This window comes from Schistocerca americana, chromosome 4, assembly GCF_021461395.2.
Source record: "Schistocerca americana isolate TAMUIC-IGC-003095 chromosome 4, iqSchAmer2.1, whole genome shotgun sequence".
In the NCBI taxonomy this organism is placed as follows: domain Eukaryota; kingdom Metazoa; phylum Arthropoda; class Insecta; order Orthoptera; family Acrididae; genus Schistocerca; species Schistocerca americana.
The window spans coordinates 449,861,116-449,884,093 of record NC_060122.1 but is presented as its reverse complement, the minus strand read 5'-3'; positions in this window follow the sequence as shown (position 1 = coordinate 449,884,093).

Below are 22,978 nucleotides of genomic sequence, written 5' to 3'. Positions count from 1 at the left end.
TAAATAACTCGGAAACGGCGCAACGTATCAAATTTCTTTCTTAACATTTATGTCTCAGTACAACTTGCCCTGTAACAACCCTACAAGCATTTCACACATTTTCTTACCACCCTATATATATATATATACACTGCTGGCCACCGTAAATGCAACACCAAGAAAGACAAGAGGTAGCACAACAAGATTTATTTTGTAGATAACATGTTGACCAAGTATCAAATGATTACGTTTACAGACGTCTGTGACATGTGGTTCCTGCCAGAATCAGTAGCCAGAGTAGCCGCCATTGTTGGAGATCACCGCTGCCACACGTCTTGGCATTGAGTCAAAGAGACGTTGGATGTGTTCCTGGGGTACAGCAGCCCAAGCAGCTTCCACACGTTGCCAAAGATCATCTGGTGTGGCAGCTGGGGATGTAATCTGGGTCACTCGTTGAGCAACCATGGACCACATGTTTTCTATCGGCGAAAGATCCAGAGAGCGAGCCGGCCAGGGAAGCAATTCAATCTGGTTATTGACGAAGAACCTTTGGACAATGCGTGCCACGTGGGGTCGCGCATTATCCTGTTGAAATATGGCTGTAGCCGAGCCCTGAAGGTAAGGAAGGACAACTGGCTCCAGCACCTCGGATATGTAGCGCCGGCTATTTAAAGTACCGGCAATGCGTACTAGAGGCGTGCGAGAGTAATATCCAATACCGCCCCATACCATACTACCCGGTGCAAGACCAGTGTGGCGGTGCATAATGCAGCTGTCCAGCATCCTCTCTCCACGCTGTCTCCACACTCGAATCCGACCATCGTGGTGCTGCAGACAGAAGCGTGCCTCGTCAGTAAAGACAACGTCATTCCATTCTGCCGTCCACATCCGTCTGTCATCACACCACTGGCGACGGAGACGTCTGTGGTTCTGCGTCAATGGTAGACGAAGCAATGGACGTCTTGCGGACAGACCACTCTGCTGTAAACGGCGTCGAATGGTACGCGCAGACACTGGATGATGCGTTACAGACCCAATGTGCTGTGCTATGGTTCGGGATGTCACTGAGCGATCCGTCACGGCCATGCGCACAATTTGCCTATCAGCACATGCAGTGGTGCACCGAGGTGAATGCGATCGACCACGTCGGTCCGTCGTACCCTCCTGCATCCAACGGTCACATATCCGCATTACAGTTGTTTGGTTTCGTCCAACACGACTAGCGATTTCTCTGTATGATAATCCACAATCTCGGTAAGCCACTATCCTTCCTCTGTCGAACTCGGATACTTGATCAAAAGATGTTCGCTGTTGTCTACGAGGCATAACTCATCGTCTTGTGAAACAACCACAAGCTAAACACACGTGCCGAACGTACACTCGTCGAAATCGCCAAGCCTTAAATGGCGCTATGAGGTGGCGCCACAGGCGCGCGTGATGTGCGTCTGCGCTGAAATTCTAATCAGTTGCACATCTCATCGCTGCAAACCCATGGTGTAAATTTCACTTGATTCGGATGCTTCCTTCAGGGTGTTGCATTTACGGTGGCCAGCAGTATATATATATTGGCGGATGGTGGGGGAGGGAGAGAGAGAAACAAACTATGATATCAATCCTGAATCGAACCATGGATCCACATCTGGATGCACAAGGACTGTCTGCTGTAACAGTTTCCCTACGTTCTCCTTTGTAGCCAGAGTGTAAAAATCTGTGTTTCACATCATTCCCTGAATGGTATGAAACTTTTTTAATCTAATTCGGCACGTATTTATCTGGGAGACGATGCAACTCGACAGTGCATATTTCCTTTCTAGTTTTACGAAACAGGTTACGGTATTTGCGCAGACCTCGCGTGTGCCCCGAGTCCCCGCGCTTTATCGTGTATGTCCAGCGGGCGCTTGCAACAGACGTCCGTCAAAATTCCTTCGCGTGGCCCGCAGAAGCGACGACCCCTGCGGCCGGCAGGAAGAGGCGGCATCGGTGACGTCAGCAGGTGCCGCTTCCGCTGCGGGCGCAGTATGGCCGCTGCGACGTCATTGGGCGGCTCCGCGCCGAGACGCGAATACAAATAATCAGTACAGTACAGCGGCAGGCAGGCCCCTCACAAAGACGCCTGTTACTTCCCCAGGTCCACGCACCGCACTGGTGTATTCATCGGATTGGCGGAAGGTGGTTGTTGCGGACTAAGAGACAATACCGGTATCTTAGAAACTTTTTAAATTGTATCTGCTAACTTACGACGGCAGATGTAAGGATGGCATAAAACGTAAAATGGATGTGTGGATAATATTTTTATGCAAGATGGCGCTGCTATGTACATTGCACTGACAGTGAAATGGCTGCTGCAGAGGCATTTCAGAAATGCTAGATTTATCAGCAGTCATTTCCTTACAGCCTGACGTCCGGATCACCTGATCTTAATCCGTGTGACTTCTGGCTGCGGAGTTATCTGAAAGAAGAAGCGTTCAGTGCTCCAATTACGAACGAAGATGGAATGAAAGCATGCACTGCGCAACGCATTCTGAACGTGACACTCTGATCTGTTGTGGAACATGTTTGTCGATTTCAACTTCTGGGAGAAAACGGTAGACAACATATTGAACATGTCTCGCGCCAGTCTCGTGGCAATTAGGAACTGATGTCAGTCTGCTTTTTTGCCATTTTTGGCCTCAGGACAATTAAAAACTGTTTCCCAACCAATGTGGTTTGTTTTTATGTGGAGGCAAGTGACCCACAACTGCTGTCACTGGCCCCTGATCTCCTGGATACTGGTACTGTCGGGGTTAGATCTGGGGATCTTATTGGCCACGGGAGTACCTCAACATCACGCATACAACTCACAGAGGTACGTGGCATGTGTGGAAGAGCGTTTTTCTGTTGAAAAAGGGGATCGTGATTTTGTCGCATGAGAGTCACAACATGAGAACACAGGATGTCTGACGTGCCGTTGTGCCGTCAGATTTCCCCGCCACTTCCAGCTCTGACCTGAAGTCATATCCGATGGCTTCCCACTCCGTGATGCCAGGTGTAACACCGCTGTGCCTCTTCAAAAAACAGGAAGAATAGGTCCTCTTTCCAGGCTGTCGGCATAATCGCTGACGACAGTCATCCGCTTTAGTGCAGAACCGCGATTCACCGCCGAACACAACACGATGCCATTCATCACGAGTCCACGCTTCCGAGTCAGAGCATCACTGCAAACGCAACCTTTTGTGTCGCGGTGTTAACAGCCTCCTCCGTTTGGGACGGTAATTCCCTAGTTCGACTGCTACCAGTCTCCGATGATGCGGGATGACAGTAAGTTGCAGGGAGTCCATCAGTGGTCTCGAATGGTAGGCGCAAATGTGAAGCGGTTTCTATGTCCTTGGCAAACAATACTGTGGTCTTCCCTTGTTCTGGTCGGAAGACGTCGACTGGAATCTTGATGAGTATGCTTGCCCTCGAGTTAACATTCAGTCCAATATCGGACCACTGTCACTTATAAATGCCCGACAAGTCTGGATATTGTACGACTCGACCAACCGGCCAAATTTTGCACCCACAATGAGGTTCCTTTCAATCTCTGTCGGGTACTGATTACGCTGTTTCGGTCGGGTCGGCGATACCTCCGTATTCTTCAAAATGATTACTCAACGTATGATTGTGTTCACTCTTATTTACCCTACTACACCACGTAACACTAAACACGAACGACACTAATATACTCGGGTGGGTGCAGAAAACTGCAATTCTAATCATTTATATATTCGTCGATGTTGTGACTGCGACCAAAGTTACTTTTACATCCGAACATGTATTCTGAGTGCTTCCCCTTTTTTTTGTCGGGTAGGGTATTTAAAAACGTACCTGTAAATACAATCCCTTGTTCGAAATCAGTGATTACACGAATGTTTGATGAATGGATACATATTCCAAGCTGCAGAAAATTAAAATAAGTAAATAAAGGGAGAGAAATTTTTCACGCTAACTACACAGAGTCGTATGTTAAGAGAACGGACGTCCACTGAACTTTGGTACCAGTCAGCGGTACATCACCCGTATGAAGCCTTCTGCGTACAGTACTCTATGACATCAGCCTTCCGGTGTCTGCAGTAAGAGGAGACTGTAGTTCAGATAGAGCCGCAATCTTATTACTGCAAGTGCACAGTCAAACATTCGTCACAATTCCGTGTCTTTTGCCGTAGTGAGTGAACATTCTGGATACAAAACCTGTGGAAAGACGAACGTGTACCTGCTGGCGACCACAGTCTGGATTTGACCTGCCTCCATTGTTGTTCGTATGATTTATGATGGGTTTACGAAAACAGTGGCCTATGCAATTGCGCCTATACAAAAATCTGCGAAATTTGCTCCCGGTGTTCCTGGAAAGCACCTGCTCACTAAGTTGCGACCTACGTGCACCCTGCGAGACCTGGCCGACCTGAAACGCTCCGTATACCCGCACTGAGGTGCTCTGCCACATCGTCCGAGCAACACATGTTTAGGTGGCTCTGATCAAAGTCGGGTCGACGACGCCACGCAAATGACCTGATCAGCAACGTAAACATCCTGCTGCCGGAAGAAGAGTGCCACCGACGGCCGACATAACGTTCTACGAATAGCCCTCTTACATAAGCTTACTGGACTGCTAGTTGTTTTAACATTTAAATCCTGCGTTTCCTTCTTTTATGGTCACACCGTCTTTTTAAAGAAGATCTTAATACACAATTTTATGATCCTCATGCCGGCCGAAGTAGCCGTGCGGTTAAAGGCACTGCAGTCTGGAACCGCAAGACCGCTACGGTCGCAGGTTCGAATCCTGCCTCGGGCATGGATGTTTGTGATGTCCTTAGGTTAGTTAGGTTTAACTAGTTCTAAGTTCTAGGGGACTAATGACCTCAGCAGTTGAGTCCCATAGTGCTCAGAGCCATTTGAACCATTTATGATCCTCATGTATCTGCCACTTGCCAAGAATGACACTTATATGCAGAATTTTACTTACCAATAAAACTGTTTTCATGTTTTGCACTTTTCATCACCTACATACCCACATATGCGTGGACTTTTGCTAGTATGACAACACATCTTCCGTTCATCACATGTACCAAGTACTGATCCACGAGAATGAACCATAATTTATTTTGAATTTGTTTTGAAGTATGCTTTGTCAAGTGTAAGAAAAGCAATTTTTAAATTCCGAGTTTGTAAGTCGGTTGTGTGTTCCATTGTAGTTTCTGAAATCAGGCCATAAATAAGAATTTGTGATTGCGACCGAAAGAAAATAAAACAATGATCACTTCCGACAGTAAACATTTTGACATTATCGTTCTTGTTAGAGTATTTCCAGTCCTCTTCATCAGTAAACCACGAAAGACGACTAGATACTTACCTACTAGGAAGTCTGCCGTTCGGACAGGGAAATTAGTGGCCCTTTCTCGACTTACTGGTGCAAATTTCACTGGACTGCAATTTACTGGGCGCAGAGGTCAGGACACCATAAATTATGCCGCCAAACGCATCTTTACCTCTCAGAGCGCCAACTGGCGTCGTCCTCATAAACATGCAGAAATTCAGTATGTAGAAATGACGCAAGAGGACTGCTGTTCCTCTGTTTTGAATTCCTTAACTTTGAGCAGTAACAGTGTGACAACACATTTAATTTTCCTGTCAACTGTGTTTTATTTCCTCGCTCTATTGCAATTTTTGTGATTTGCCGCTATGTCCAGAAACTAGTGTAAACTGAAAATCGTTGATCTACAAATTGCAGAACATTAGCATGACCAAAAATGACAACTTTACAGTGTATTCATGATTTCATCTATTTGCGGGAAGGACATGAATTATTTGAATGAAATGTGTATTGTTCGTGTGGTCATTCCAGAAGTATTACGGTACATACGAGGGTGAGTCAAATGGAAACTCAAAATACTTTTTAAAATATTATTTATTGTGCAGAAGTGGTACAAAGCTGTATCACTTTTCAACATAATCTCCCCCCACACTCAACGCAAGTCCTCCAGCGTTTACAAAGTGCATAAATTCCCTTAGGAAAAAATTCTTTTGGTAGTCCGCGCAACCACTCATGCACCGCGTGGCGTACCTCTTCATCAGAACGGAACTTCTTTCCTCCCATTGCGTCTTTGAGTGGTCCAAACATATGGAAATCACTTGGGGTAAGGTCTGGTGAGTATGGTGGGTGAGGAAGACACTCAAAATGCAGGTCTGTGATTGTTGCAACTGTTGTACGGCCAGTGTGGGGCCTTGTATTTGCGTGTTGCAAAAGGACACCTGCTGACAGTAATCCACGTCGCTTTGATTTGATTTGATTGCAGGCCGCAGATGATTTTTTAGGGGACCTGTGTATGATGCACTGGTGACAGTGGTCCCTCTAGGCATGTAATGCTCCAAAATGACGCCTTTTTCGTCCGAAAAGAGTCAGCATAACCTTCCCTGTTGATGGTTCTGTTCGAAACTACTTTGGTTTTGTTGATGAGGAATGGCGCCATTCCTTGTTCGCTCTCTTCGTTTCCAGTTGGTGGAAGCGAACCCGGGTTTCGTCCCCAGTAACGATTCTTGCAAGGAAGCCATCACCTCGTTCAGAGCGCCGAAGAAGTTCTTCACAGACATCAACCCGTCGTTCTCTCATTTCAGGAGTCAGCTGCCATGGCACCCATCTTGCAGACACTTTGTGAAACTGGAGCATACCATGCACAATGCGGTGTGCTGACACATGACTAAACTGTAAACATGCTGCAATGTCATTCAGTGTCACTCGGCGGTTTTCCTTCACTATGTCTTCCACTGCTGCAATGTTCTGTGGAGTCACAACTCGTTGTGCCTGACCTGGACGAGGAGCATCTTCCACTGAAGTCACACACCATTTGCGAATTTCCTACTCCATTCGTAGACTTGTTGCTGTGGCAATCATGCATCACCGTACTGAACCTTCATTCATCGTTGAATTTCAATAGGTTTCGTACCTTCACTACGCAGAAACCGAATAACAGAACGCTGTTCTTCCCTGGTGCAAGTCGCAAGTGGGGCGGCCATCGTTATACTGATACTGCGACGGTATGTGTGCATCTGCACTATGCTGCCATCTACAGGTCATTCTGCACGCTGTTTGTAGCACGCTTACTAACTTACAGGATAACGGCGCGAAATTTCGGTTCGTTATTACAATTTTAAGGTTTTCATTTGACTCACCGTCGTAAAATGAAAACTACCATTCAGTACGCTTCTAACATACCCGTGAGTCTCTGGTGCACAAAATACACACTACGAGACAGCTGTGATTGTGCAACCGCTACCTAGATGCCCTGTCTCAGGTCGTTCTGATTATTTACTTATACTCCCTTATACGGGATGACAATGATTGAACTATATGAAATAAAATTATCATAATTTCTGAACGGTTTGCGTTAGGACGTTCCAACTGCACGATTGGCCGCGGGGCATGACGGGAATTAGTAGGGTTTGCTTTCGTTCAGCAACGAAGCCCACTGTCTTTTGGATGGGTTCGACAATAAGCAAAACTGGTGCATTTGGCGGACTGAGAATTCGCATTTCAGTATCGAGAAGTCTCTTCAGTCTCAACGAGTGACTGGTGTGCAATGTCCAGTCCCGGTATCATGGGCGCGATATTACTTGATGGCACGGTGATTACCGAACGGTACGTGAAGGTTTTGGAACATGATTTCATCCCCATTATCCAAAGTGACCCTGATTTCGACAAGGTGTGGTTCATGCGAGACGGATCTCCATCCCATCGAAGCAGGACAGTGTATGATGTCTTGGAGGAGCGCTTTGGGCACCGCATTCTGGCTCGGGGATCCCCAGAGGCCACTGGCATGGACCTTGATTGGCCACCATATTCTCGGTATCTAAACACATGCGACTTTTTTTGTGGGGCTTTATTACAGACAAGGCGTAGAGCAGTAACCCTAAACCCATTGCTGAGCTGAAAACAGCTATTCAGGTCATCGACAGCATCGATGTTCCGACATTTCAGCGAGTCATGCAAAATGGCTCAAATGGCTCTGAGCACTACGGGACTGAACATCTGAGGTCATCAGTTCCCAGAACTTAGAACTACTTAAACCTAACTAACCTAAGGACATCGCACACATCCATGCCCAAGGCAGGATTCGAACCTGCGATCGTAGCGGTCGCGCGGTTCCAGAATGAAGCGCCTACAACCGCTCGGGCACAACGGCCGGCGCGAGTCATGCAGGATTTCGCTATTCGCCTGCGCCACATTATCGCCAATGATGGCAGGCGTATCGGACAACTCATAACCTAAATCGAAATATCTGTAGTGACGTTTACATGTTGAATAAAGTGTGTGCACGCCGTAGTTCGTAACTAGTTTATGTTCTTTTTCATGTAGTTCAATAATTGTCATCCTGTACCTCCTACATCTGCCTCTAACACCGACACTCCGGACGTCACCTTATGATTAAATGGCTCTGAGCACTATGGGACTTAACTACTGTGGTCATCAGTCCCCTAGAACTTAGAACTACTTAAACCTAACTAACCTAAGGACATCACACACATCCATGCCCGAGGCAGGATTCGAACCTGCGACCGTAGCAGTCGCGCGGTTCCGGACTGCGCGCCTAGAACCGCTAGACCACCGCGGCCGGCCTTATGATTAATCTACCGCTTTATGTGCCACTGTCATTTTCCCCGCTCTTGTTCCAGTCGCTCATGATGGGCGGGAAGAAGGAATTTTGGTAAGCTTCTGTCTCAGCTTGAAATTCTCTAATTTTACCTTCATGGTAACAGGAAACAAAATATTGGCTAACTCTTCTAGCAACGTAAGACCTCGGAAATTTAACACTAAACAAAATCGTGACTGACAACGCCTCCCTTGCAGCGTCTACCACTGGAGTTTGCTCAGCATCTCCGCTTTCGCGCATCCTAAATGAGCCAATAAGCAAACGTGCTTCTCTTCGCTCTATCTTTATTTCTTCTGTCAGTCCTATCGGGTACGCAACTCAGTCAAACGAGCAATATTCAAGTGCTGGTCTAACGACGGTTTTGTAAGCTGCTCCTTTGAGAATGGATCACATTTCTGAGGATTCTTCTAATGAATCTCAGTCTGGTATATGCTTTACTGTGATCAGTTTTATGCTGTCGTTTCAAGTTAAGCCACTCTTTACGCATACGCTTAGGTACTCTGTTATTGTGACTGATTCCACTGACTGCTATGCAATCTTGTTATCATGCAATAATGGCTCTTTTTGTCTATTTATCCACAATACATAACATTTGTTTATGTTGACTGTCAGTCGCCAGTCTCTGCAGTAAACGTCGATGGTCTGCAGGTCGTTTTGCACTTCATTATGATTTTCCAGAATTACGACTTCTCGGTATAAGTCAGCATCATTCGCAAAACGTCTCATGCAATTTCTGACGTTATCCGCTAGGCCATTACAGGGCTTTTCACAATTTTCATTACAGACCTTTAGACGTTGTAGAGGGTATTCAGTAGATAAAGTTTTGATAAGGAACCGTACTGTTTCGATGTAAAATGAGTGAAGATCGGATCACTTTAAAATCCCATGCTTCACAGCTCTGACAAAGTGGAGGCAGTGAGGTCTCTGACCTGTGTGCTCCTCAGGAGAAGCTCCACGTGGCGACCCTGCTGTTCGTTGCACTGTGTGTATTTGCGACACGGTCCACGAACTCTGGTGTGTGCTGAATAATTTCTGCTACCGCCAAAAATCGTATAAAGAGACCTCATTCCGACGTTCCAGGAGGCCACAACAGAAATCTGGGAGGAGTTAAATCCGGGGAACATGGTGGCCAAGGAGCTGGACCGACCTGTGCCATAAGTTTGGTTGAAAGTGCACGGATGCGCCATAATGTTGGAACTGCATTTGCTGCTGGAGTAAGTGGCAAATCTTCTAATAACACCTACAGCATATTTTACAGGAACGTCGAGTATCAGCGACACGTTAGGCGGTATGGGAGGACGCACGGCCCAGTACGACAACCATCAATGGTAGCAGCCCATGCATTGATAACGAACCGTTGCTAACATTCACGTCAGTGTATGGCACGAGGATTTTCACCATCCCAAATGTGGCCGTTTTCACAGTTCAAAATAGCCTACTTGGCGAAATGAGCGATGTTCGAAAAATAAAGCGGCATGGAAATTCTGGCATGGCGACACTGATGCAGAAAGCAAAGAAAGAAATTGACACTTAGCGGGAAATCTGTTGGCGTCAATGCAGGCAAGTTCTGTCTTTGGTAAGGGTGGAGTAGTTGGTCATGCAGAGCACGTCAAAGGAATGAGCAACGTTTCGAGTACTCTTCTATATGACGAACGACGTCCTATTCAAAGTCTAGAACGTGGCGCGTCCATGGAGCACCCCTGTCAAGCCTGCGAACATACCAGTTTCTTGCAGTCGTAGTTGGACGAAAATGGTATGAGATGGACTGAGGCGATCAAGAAAAGATTCTCGATATATGAGTTGTGCAGTTCAATCATTAGGTCCATCTCCACTGTGAATTATCGACCTCTGTCAGCTCTTCAAACGTGTGTCCCTCCATCTTGTTATTCTTACTTCTCGGACGTCCTTACCACTCAATGGCAGACGTGTGCAGAATACCGACGTATGGTCAGAGGGCACATTTCTTCAGGAGCCTAACGAGAGCATCCATTTCTCAGTTTGTGTGCGTATCGTGAAGCAGGAAATATGCAAGTAATCCCATCTTCAAACTTATTTTATATCCATAAAGTACATTTCAGGACATGGGTTCCTTCTCGAAACTATCTGGCAAGTTCCCTACATAAACGCAAGGAAATGTGAAGCAACCTGTACGTGAAAATTAGTAGTCCTGGAACACTCACTTTCAACTTAAGTTGCACGAAAAATCATGCATATAAAAGAAAGGAAGATTATGGTTTAGCGTCTCGTCTACTTGGGAGTCATCAGAGGTGGAACGCAAACGAGATTAGGTAAGGCAAAGGAACAGTCAGACATTAAGCAGTTTAGGGAACCCAAGACAGCGCCGGTTCGAGAACATTTTTGCACACAAGCGCCCTATCATTTGCCGCCCCCCCCCCTCCCTCCTCTCCCCCTCGCCGCTCTTATTCCCCTTTTCCCTCACACCACTTTCATCCGCTACTAACTGTGGCACGCTCTATGTACACAATTTGCCCTAGGGCACCTCTGGCGGCCCTTGAGCTTGACGTCTCAAGCGGTCGTTACTAATTGTGATACGTCCTCCCTCTCAGTCTGGCGCCCCGAGCTGCGGCTTATGAAGCTTGGTCCTTAAACTGACGCTGTCCACGATCAACCGAAAGCTTCGATGACAGGACATACATTTAAACCTCGCTTCTTGCGATGTCAGTGCAATGCCCTGCTGAACTGCGTCAACCAGCTCAGTCGCGTTTATCGGGCAATAGGCATTTGAAACTGCTGGCACGTTGTAATAATCCGGCAGTCCGTGGAGGCAGCATTAAGTAGTCCGGGAGAATAGAGCTAAAACGCAAAACCGCTCTGTCTTGTTGAATCAGGGTGATGTTCACAGTTTTTGTTTGTTAGATGGTTCAACTGGCTCTAAGCACAATGGGACTTACCATCTGAGGTCATCAGTCCCCCAGACTTAGAACTACTTATAACCTAACAAACTTAAGGACATCACACACATACATGCCCGAGGCAGGATTCGAACCTGCCACCGTAGCAGTCGCGCGATTCCGGACTGAAGCGCCTAGAACCGTTCGGCCACAACGACCGGCTGTCTGTTAGAGGAAGATCGAGTAGTGCTGGGTAGCGGATTGTACGTATCTTAGAAGAACTGTCTTCACACTCTAGCGCTGGTGACGGAACCGGCCGCGCTACTGCGGTGTGAACCGCGGAGGACCAACACCGCTCTCGCGACTTTGGATCAAAACAACGGGGCGTTTCGAAGTGGCGACAAGTTATCTGTCCCTGCTGCGTTTTTCGATGCTATAGCTTAACTTTGGAACGTTGTGATTTGTTTGCAAGCAAGTTATGTAACATCTTATTACCCATATTATAGGCTGTGACACCGAGCGAGGTGGCGCAGTGGTTAGCACACTGGACTCGCATTCGGGAGTACGACGGTTCAATCCCGCGTCCGGACATCCTGATTTAGGTTTTCCGTGATTTCCCTAAATCGCTCCAGGCAAATTCCGGGATGGTTCCTTTGAAAGGGCACGGCCGACTTGCTTCACCGTCCTTCCCTAAACCGATGAGACCGATGACCTCGCAGTTTGGTCTCTTCCCCCAAAACAGCCCAACCTAATAGGCTGTGATAACACTCAGCCTAAGTAATAACAACGTGAATGTTAACCTACCATAATGGTACGTTTGGCTTGTATCGTCATAGCCCTTTCAGGCCGTAGCGGACAACTACAAATGGTTCAAATGGCTCTGAGCACTATGCGACTTAACTTCTGAGGTCATCAGTCGCCTAGAACTTAGAACTACTTAAACCTAACTAACCTAAGGACATCACACACATCCATGCCCGAGGCAGGATTCGAACCTGCGACCGTAGCGGTCACGCGGTTCCAGACTGAAGCGCCTTTAACCGCACGGCCACAACGGCCGGCGGACAACTACAATTTCATGGTTTTGCAACGATAGACTTAAGAGTTTACGGGAAAACAAAGAGGTGATCACGACTTCTATTTTAGAAAATAAGTATTTCCCCAGAATATTTGATGATAAACACGAAACAGTATTCTATGATATGTTAAAATTAAGATACCAATTTATGCCTTTCAGTAAAGAAGGAATCTTAAATATAGTGTAGAAATATGCAGAGAGCTGAAGATAAAGCATCGGTTCAAAAAGAAAAGCAGGTAAGGACTTTTCTTATGATTTTATGAAAAGATGTAAAGCCTTAGGGCTGAAAACAGCTGCATCCACGAGATTACAACGACCAGCAGGTTTCAGCAAGGAGCAAGTTGACAGATTCTTCGACAAATTAAGTGATCTGATGGACAAGTCTAAGTTTAAGACTTTTTACAATTGAATTAAAGCTTATTTCTAAAGGAAACTACTTCTTGCCCATTATAGTTACATACCCGACACGACTCTTCAAAAATATGATGATCAGAATGTAAAGCTGGCACTGCAAGCCAAATCAATCTCCGTTCCGTGACCAGTTCAGTCCGACGCAGAGAGTGGGCATCACGGACACTTACTGTTCGATGAAATTTATTCCTTTACATCCGTAAGTTATTCCACGTTGACCTGTTTTCCTGAATTTCCGGGTGAAGGCAAAGCAGCTGTACACGTGCGTCAGTCTACCCAACCATTTGAGCACACGATGGCTACTCCTTCTACCGTGGTCTCCGTGTCGACAGCAGCGTACACCTCCTGCAACAAGGAAAGAAAAACTGTCAAGTACTTTCCATTCATAGCTTAGCCTGAAATGGTTTAAATGGCTCTAAGCACTATGGTCATCAGTCCCCTAGAACTATGGTCATCCTAACAAACCTAAGGACACCACAGACATTCACGCCCGAGGCAGGATTCGAACCTGCGACCGTAGCAGCAGCGTGGTTCCCGACTGAGGCTCCTAGAAGTGCTCGGCCACAGCGGCCGGCCATAGTTTAGATAATCAGTTGAAGTTTTGTAAACAGTGCAAACCTACTCCAACAGCAGCAGAGCCCTGTTATGGACTATGAAAGAATCAGCGTGCAGCCACAAAGACATAAGCATGGGCGCACTGTTGTGAGGGCACTGTCAAGGATCAACATGCTGTGGAACAAGTTCTATTGTCTGAGGGAGCGCTACACTAAAAAATTCAATTGCGAATGGTAGCGCACGCAATATAGGGAGAACGCCGTGAGGCGGCGGACGGGGTTAAGGGTGGATGAAATGTGTAAAGCAGGAACGAGAAGTGTGAAAGAAGAAAGTGGTTGTGGTCGCCCTACCAAAACGTAGCCATACACTTATGAGCCAAAACAGGATGACCACTGCCCAGCGCGAGATTAAATGCCGCTTGGTGAATTTGCGGGCATTTTACCCGTTAGTAAAAAATACGAGGGGCGTTCAATAATGTAAATGCAACACTTTTCTGAAATCAGGTTGGTTTTATTCAGGATTCCAGTCTACCATATTTCCCATTCTTTCGGCTGTAAAACCCTATTTTTCAACATGATCTCCGTTCAATGCGGCGGCCTTACTGGGAGCGCCTGTATGTCCATGCTACCACTCTTCTGGTCGACGACGTGGCCAACATCTTGCTGCATTAATAACCACCGCATTATACGCGTACTGCTTCCCGCGGAGTGCGTCCTTCGTTGAATCAAACTTGTTGCTCTTTCTGGTCTTCTTTTAGGAGGCGAGGAACCCAGCGGCACAAATCTTTCAGTAGCCCAACTGGTGGAAGAGTGTCAGCATTACCAACAGAGACGTTGAACTGTGCAGCGAGGTATTTATTTGTGATCTGTCCATCACCTCGAATGATAGTGTCCGCAAGTTTCAACATTGCAGGAGTCACAGCTGTGTGCGGCTGGCCGGCACGCGGGAGATGGACAGGCTTGCGTGATATGATTGCGAATGTGACAAACGCCTCGTCCAACGAGTCGCCGTGCTTTTGTTCACTGCCAGGTGGCCGTGGACCGCAAGCGCTTATGTGTATCTGCGATGCTCTGGTTTTCCGCCAAAAGAAACTCAATGACTGCTCTCTGCTTGGAACGTGACTCCACTACTAACGCCATTTTGGATGCTATGTATGGCGCTAACACCAATCGGATCTTCATGAAAGTATAGGGGCGGAAGCGGGAATATTCAACGATGTCCCACAACGAATTCCGCATTTTTTCAACCGAAACCGGCGGAGAAAAAGTGTATTGCATTACTTATTGAAAGCCCCTTTGCTTACACAAAGAACAGAAACGAATCGGGAATCATTCAAGCGACAATACTGGCCGCAGATGGGGAAATCCTCTGACGTAATCAATTTTGACAAAGGGCGGATTTTTATGACCCGGCGTTTGTGAACGATAATCTAGGAGAGGGCGAAGTTGGTCGGCTGTTTGCGTACTACTGCGCGAGCATCTACGGAAAGTGAGGGACGGTTAAGTAACGAGTAGGTGAAAACTCTTGGACGTTCACGCCTCATCACAGAACGTGACGTTCATAGTCTTGCCCGCTCTGTAAAGCACGATAGGCGGCGATCTGTGGCAGATCCGACGACGGAGTGCAATGCTGACGCAGACATTGTTTCAGAACTCACCGTTCAGCGCACCACAGCCCCTACATGTTCCGTTGTAGAGCCAACAACATTGTCAACTGCGACTGCAATGGGTTTGGGACTGTCGAGATTGGACCGTCCATCAATGGAAACTCACGTCTGGGCGGATGTATAACGTTTCTTACTATATCAGTTCGAACCGCTGCTCGTAACATGCAACACGCCGTGGACGCATACCTGGTGGGAGGGGCAGTATTATGGTATGGGGGACATTCACCTGGGCTCCCATGGGATCTGTGCACCACCATCTGTGCTTCATGTTAGATGGCGGCATTGATAGCGATGATACTTCCGTCAAGATAACTGTTGGTGTGACAAGGCCAGAATCGTGGTACATTGGTTTGAGGAGCATGATAGTGAACTCACTTTGATGTCTCTGCCACCAAATGATCTGAACCCTGTGGAACACATCTGAGACGTTCTTGAGCGCCACCCATAAACCATCGTCCATAACGTAAGGGAATTGCGTGACTTGTGAGAAGACATATGGTGCTACGTATCTCCGGAAAACTATCAAGTGCACGTCTAATACACATCATGCAGGATCGCTGTTGTATTGCGTTCCAGAAGTGGACTAATACGATGTTCATCAGGTGGTCATAGCGTTTTGGCTCATTAGTATAGGACACCTCAACGGAGTGGATCGTCGAATTACAGTGTCGTCTAGGTTATAAATTAGTTGTTGATCCCAGTTAGATAATCGACTATAACTTCTGACTGAAACTGGTTTAGTTGCAATTGATCCCCAACAAGCTTATTAAAGTTAGGAGGAAGTGGGACGTGGAGGCTGCAGCTCAACTGCTCCTTCGACAAGACTTTGGTTCAAGCATTCCGGTACGAAAAGTCACTAGCTACCTTTGTACCAGCTAAGATGAAATTCAGAAGTAAACATTCCACATGAAAAAAAAAGATTTTATTGTGTGGCGGGACATTTTCCTACGGTTTTCGAGGGAATGGGCAAACGCTGAACATTTTAAAATAACGTGCATTATTGTAGAATTATCGTAAATCTGCAGTTCTAAATTAACAAGGAAGAATTATGTGCAAAAAGTCTTAGCTTAACATAGCAGCAGCACCATTGGATAGATTGTATTGATTTTGTTTTGAACTTATTTTGTATCTTCCTTACGATCGAACTTAACTGAAATATTTTCATTCTACTAAAAGGGTCGCTGCGCGACCATGAATTCATTGCAAACAATGGTCTGGCAGTGGTATCATCCTGTCTTCAGACGCAGCAGAAAGGTTTCGTCTCTGGAAAGACACAGAAGTCTCCTCAGATCGTCGACCTTTATAAGTGCGTTGTCTTGCAAAGGAATTTTGTGGAAAACTAATAATACTCTAGTAAGCAAAGAACTTCTCTTGACATGGCCTTCGAAGTTCACCATAAGCGTGGCTGCCGATGTCGACCCATAACCGATGAGCAGACACTTTATTCACTGACGTCGCTTGCTCAGTACTTTTCGGTGCGCCTGCAGACTCATTTTCCACTTGGAATCTCAACGACATATTCCAGCTGAGAGCACTGAGTTCACCAAAATTTGACGATATAATACTTATACCCTGCGTATATTTCTTGCAAATTTGCTATACTACAGTACACAAAGACACCATTTCAATGCATACCAAGTATATTGCCTAATTTTTTTTGTGTGCATCTGCGTCATTGTAATTTTCTCTTACGATATTTGAACTGAAAACCTACAGTTATTGTGAAGGTGATTTGTGCGTGGCCGTTTTTTTTTTTTTTTTTTTTTTTTTTTTTAGCGTCTCATGAAATTATTAGAAGACACTCTTCCAAAATTTAGAGACATTCACTGATTCTCGTTGCCAGTGACTAGAAAATTCAGTCAAAACATGACAAGACTGAATAATAACTTCCCGAAAGTATACCTGACGAATGATTATTTTTGTAACCCGCTAGGAAGACCTCAATAGTCTTTGTATCATTATATCTAAAATCCACCCTCTTAGCTGAGTGGGCATCACGTCTAACTGCCATGATGCGGGCCCAGTTTCGATTCCCGGCTGAGTCGGGGATTTTCTCCGCTCAGGGACTTTGTTTTATCGTCATCGACACGCAAGTCACCCAGTGCGGCGTCGACTGAAGAGACTTGCAACTGTGCGCCCGAAATTCCCCAGGTGGGGAGTGAGTGCCGTCAATGCCACACATCATTTCAGTTTATTAAAGATAATAATTGAAGGCTCTCATACTTAAGGGACTCCCTTATGTTTGGCAACTGAGCTGTCCAAGTGACCTTCACAGAGCCATCAAACGTCTCATGTGTCTTTATGCCTGAATCAACTGTAGTATCTTATAACATGACATTAACAGAGATACTTGAGAGTAACAATGATTTACAGGTTTGAAAGACACGGCTGTTTACAATTTTTCTTAGCAAAAATACTTCAAGTTTATGTTTTGAGGTGTTTATCGTCGTTTAGGACTAAAAAGCCGTCTTAGTCGCACTAATGGAACAGAAGTTCTGAGTTTTTATTGTTGATAGCTACATTGAGATAGCTTTACAGCACCACTAATGTTCATGGTTATTTAAAGATTGTGGAGGAGATAGAAGTTATCCACTGACAATGTTATTTGAACGCCGCAATCCATTTCGGGCAGCTTTGTCCATACCCACGTGATTAAATTTAGGTTACTTACGTGTGAATGACTTCAGTTACTTTCCGTCTGTTGCTGAGCTATCTGAGAGATATCGTTACGGCACCAGATGACATGCCCCTAAAGATGTTCACTACGTTAGTATCTTACATATACTCATTCGAAAACGGACGTAGCTACGAGAAACCGGTTATGGCGATAAAGTAAAAGCTTTACAATACCATCTGTAGCTCGTTGCAGTCACCTTCAGAGATCTATATTGGATGAATTCTATGGAGCCCGCCGAGATCCGCCACAGACAGTTATGTTTATTACAGTGCTGCAAAAAATAGTCATCAATCAATGTATTGAAATATTAAAGCAGTTTCATTGTTCTGTGATAAGAGTTGGGAAGGTATTCTTTTTTTTTTCTTGATTTATTTTCGCCCTTACTTCACTTCGGCAAGAAATTCTTGGTCGAAATTATTCTTTATCATAATAAAAAATTGATATCATGATAAAATGAATCATAATACAGTATACAAAAAAATAAACGAGTACTGATTTCTGTCCTATCGCGAATTAATTCTCAACCGTGTGTGTGAGACTTGTTCACATTTAACTTGTTCCAGCGGCTACCATACTGACGTGGACTTCGGTGTCCAAGACTTAAAAAATGTACACCTTTCTCCTACGCCTCCTCTTACTCCATACCCCCCACAGATTCACTATCCAGCCATCCACTTAAACACGCCATCTACTTGAACACGGAGTACCTGAACTGTTCGCTGGCGTCTTCAACTAATTTCGTGTGCAGCGCGCTTCAAACTTGGTATAAATGGTGCAGCTGTGTTCCAGGTAACCTGAGGCTCACACAGCTGCATGTTGCCTATCTAACGGTTTCTAAGGGGGGGGGGGGGGGCAACAAAATTTTGATTTTCAGTATTTCATACAGTTATTGACCGATTTTAAGTATTTAAAATGCTATCATAATATACTCATTTCAGCTGTAGTCTTATGTTTAAGACTAAACAAAATAGATAAATACAACAAACAGTTTTCACGTCTTGAAGCAGCGTTAACTCACAGTGCGCAAATTAAGCAGACTGTATTCATCCGTTATTTGAGAATGAGAACACTTAGTGGAAAGTTTGTAGGAATTCGCTATTTCAAGTTTTTACGAACATTTTTGTTTTTGTCGCTGACACCCCTCCCCCCCACCCCCTCCCCCCTCCCCCATATGATAAAACTGGAGAAGTCTGTCACTTAGCACGTTTTTGCTATTCTTGCAGTAAATAAATGCAGTATCAGGCATGACGTTCTACTCTATTACTTCTTTACTACTAACTCTGTTCGTACACATTTTGCAGGCAATATCAATATATACCATTGAATTTTTCTGCAAAATTATATCACTGTACGAAATAGTTCGGAGATAAGGGCGTTCTGGACATGCGAGTTCGATACTTTAAGGATCAGAGGTGTTGAGTTTACATGTTTTACATTACACTGCGACATGTCGCGTATTATTTGATTTATTTGACTAGGTTACACACTAGAGATGAGCATCCTGGGATGCCCACTATTCCAGTCGCAACATGTTAGAGATCTGAAGCACTGTTCGGCAGGTGTTGTCTAGTCAAAAAGTACACCACCTATATATTGATTGCAACGGTAGCTGTGTTCCCTGAAGGAGATGCATGTGTTTGCTATATTTTCAGATATCGTCTAACGCCGACCTTGACTACCACAAAACATTTTCATTTCTGCTATAAAGAAGTCGACGTAGTACTACTTTGAGGAAGTGTCAAGCCCTCAAGGTCAGAGTTTATGGGAGTGCCCCATCTGTTAGGCAAATATGTAACCTTTTCTGAAATGCAGATCTTATTACACATGTTCGCGAACACCTCACTGGGTCAGCATTCGCCTGAGCGTACAGGAAATAGCTCTTAAATAGGCCTACTGAGATCATGCTGGCCGCTTAAGAACTGTGAGTTTCGAAACGTCTCGGCAGCATTCCGCAGCAGCTGAACACCCACTTGCTACTCCGGCACGTCAGTTGGAAAGCGAATAAATCGTCAGGGGGTTAAACCTGCCTCCCTGCAGTGGCTGTAGCGTACGAGGTCGGAGGGCAGGGGGGCAGGGGGGAGGCAGCCGAAACTTGGTTGTCTTTCCTAATTCGTCAAAAATGGTTCAAATGGCTCTGAGCATTATGGGACTTAATATCTGAGGTCATCTGTCCCGTAGACTTAGAACTACTTAAACCTAAGGACATCACTCACATCCATGCCCGAAACAGGATTCGAACCTGCGACCGTAGCAGCAACGCGGTTCCGAACTGAAGCACCTAGAACCTCTCGGCCACAGAGGCCGGCTCGTAAGTCTTCTCAAGTGACGCCAACATAGAAAGAGCGTCTGTACAATAATACTTCTTTACAGTTGAAATACAATCAGATTAGATTTCTGGAAGAAATTCGTAAGTAACATTCATGTAACTTATATTACTTTTCTGTAGTCTCAATTAAAACTGCCAGCATCTATGATATTGTAACCGTGAGTGTTCGTATCATTGTCTTAAAATGTTCTGCCGCCAGATCGCGGCGGAAGCCGTTGTCCAGTTTTTACGTTATCATCATTAGAACAACTTATTCTGCAAATAATTTTTCAAAATCGTTAAAAACAGATGAAAAGTGACAGGAAAGAACATCTATGTTACAGGTTGGAGAGTGTTTTTAAAATGTCATGACGTCTGATACAGCTATGGAGGAGCACTATAGCAAAGAACAACGCACCGCGCTGTGGATACTGAAATATCCCCAAAACATACGGATTAGTCTTACATGCGCGAGAGGAAAATCAAGTTTGTCAGTAATTTTTTTGTTTTATTTATTCTGTTCTCTGTAAATCTTAAATGAATTTAATGTTTGTGAATAATGCTAATAAAGCTTTAAAGTACTCAAACACGTTACTGAGTGTGACGTCTATCAGCTTATATTAATTGGTGAGATCATCAATTTTACTGCAGTAAAACAGATGTTACTGTTCGGCGCTTACGCCATTACGACGTTCTCAGACGGATCATGAGCTACAGGTAGTGAATATGGGGGAACGTTATCTGATAACAAATAAAAATTGTCTTGTCTGTAAGGATTCGACAGCATACAACAGCAACCTGTCCGCAATGACTGAAGGGCATACTTTCCGTGGTTTGCCAAGCAAATTAGTCGTTCCGCAGTTGATATTTTAATGTCTTTGCCGATCAAATGGCTCATGATGCCACATTGCATTTGGAGGTTAATATGTGTTTACCATAAGAAACAATCACAACCCTTACTTCACAAACTGCGTCGTCAACAAATATTTTTAAAAGAACATACACCGACTAAGTCGCTGGTATATCCCAGTTTTAAGTCTGAAAGAAGAACGGATAGCTGGAACGAAACAAAACGAACCGTTGTCGACGTCATCAGAGAGACTACCAGTTCGGAAATAACAAGGAAGGGAATGGATTTCTGCCGTGGCCTTAAGTATCAGTCCCTACATCCATACGAAATTATTTAGAGAAACCAGAGAAAACTTAAATAAGAGTGGCATCACAGAACATCTGATGAGTTTAACGTCTTATATAAACTGCATCGAGTAATTGATGAGCGATGGAAATACGCAACCCAAGAATACACTGAAGTGATGAAAGTTATGGGACAACGATGTTCACATATATCGATGGCGGTAGTATCGCGTACATAAGGTATAAAAGGACAGTGCATTGACGGAGCGAAACTTCCACGTCAGGGCAGACGATGGTACGTCCACAGACCCACTGTTACGTGCTGGGGTGCCACAGGGGCGTGCGATCGGCCCCTTGCTGTACTCACTGTACATGCCGACGCACCTCAGGTGGCGCGCGTCGAATTGGCAATCTACGTCAATGACACGCGCTGTATACCCGTAGCATGAACGCGCATACGATGCAACGCCGTCCCCAACTCAGGTGCGACACACTGTTCATGGTCAATGGCGGCTGAAATTCAACGCAGCGAAGAGCCGAGCAGTGATCACCTGAAGAATGCTGCCGCCAGATCTCCTGCCGGTCGAAATCCTGGGAGTACCTATCCCATGAACCAAGACGGCGATTTATTTGTGTGCCACCGTAGACCAAAGACTCCTGCGCCCCTCATATCCGAGACGTCAGAAGCAGAGCCATATGGCGCCTTCGCGCTCTATCCTAAACACATCACGCCGTACATAACAGGGTACGTAACCAATGCTGGAATACGCAGCTGTGAGATAGGGAAAGACCGTAGATTTACTCATTGCAACGCTGCAAAGGATCCAGAACCGAGCTCTGAAGACTGCTCTACGTCTTTCGAGGGAGTACTCCATTCGTCTGGTGCACGAGGACACAGGCATTCCGTTCCTGCAGGACAGATTCAAGATAATCGCGAGACCTTCTACGAGAAGGCGGGACAATCGCGCAACCGGATAGTCCGTGAATTGGGCCACCAACCAGACCACATGCCAACCACATCTTGATCTGACCTGGTGCGAGAATAATTTTCTCGTAGTAGACACAGCTTATCACCGCCACATCTCGCAAAGACAATTCGTAAAGGTAAAATCTTTCTTTTCTTCCGCACAGGAACAGCAAGGAACGCTCACCAATGGAGCGTCAGCGAAGCTGTTTTTTCTACTCAGGTGATTTATGTGAAAAGGATGCCGATGTGATTACGGTCGCATGACGGGAATTAATAGGCTTTGAATACGGAATGGTAGTTGGAACTAGACGCACAGGACTTCCCCTTTCGGAAATCGTTAAGGAATTCAGTATACCGAGACCCAAAAATGTCAATGTGCCGAGATTATCACGTTTCAGTCATTATCTCTCACCACGGACAGCGCAGTGGCCGACGGCCTTCATTTAACGATCGAGAGCAGTGGCTTTTGCGTGCAGTTGTCAGTGCTGACATACAAGCAACAATTCCTGAAATAACCGCAGAAATGAATGTGAGACGTACGACGAATGTATACGTTAAAATACTTCTGCGAAATTTGTCATTAATGGGCTTTGGCACGAAACGGCCGACGCGAGTGCTTTTGGGCAACAGCACGACATCGTCTACAGCGACTCTTTTCGGGGGATCGTGACCCTGTCGGTTTGACCCTAGA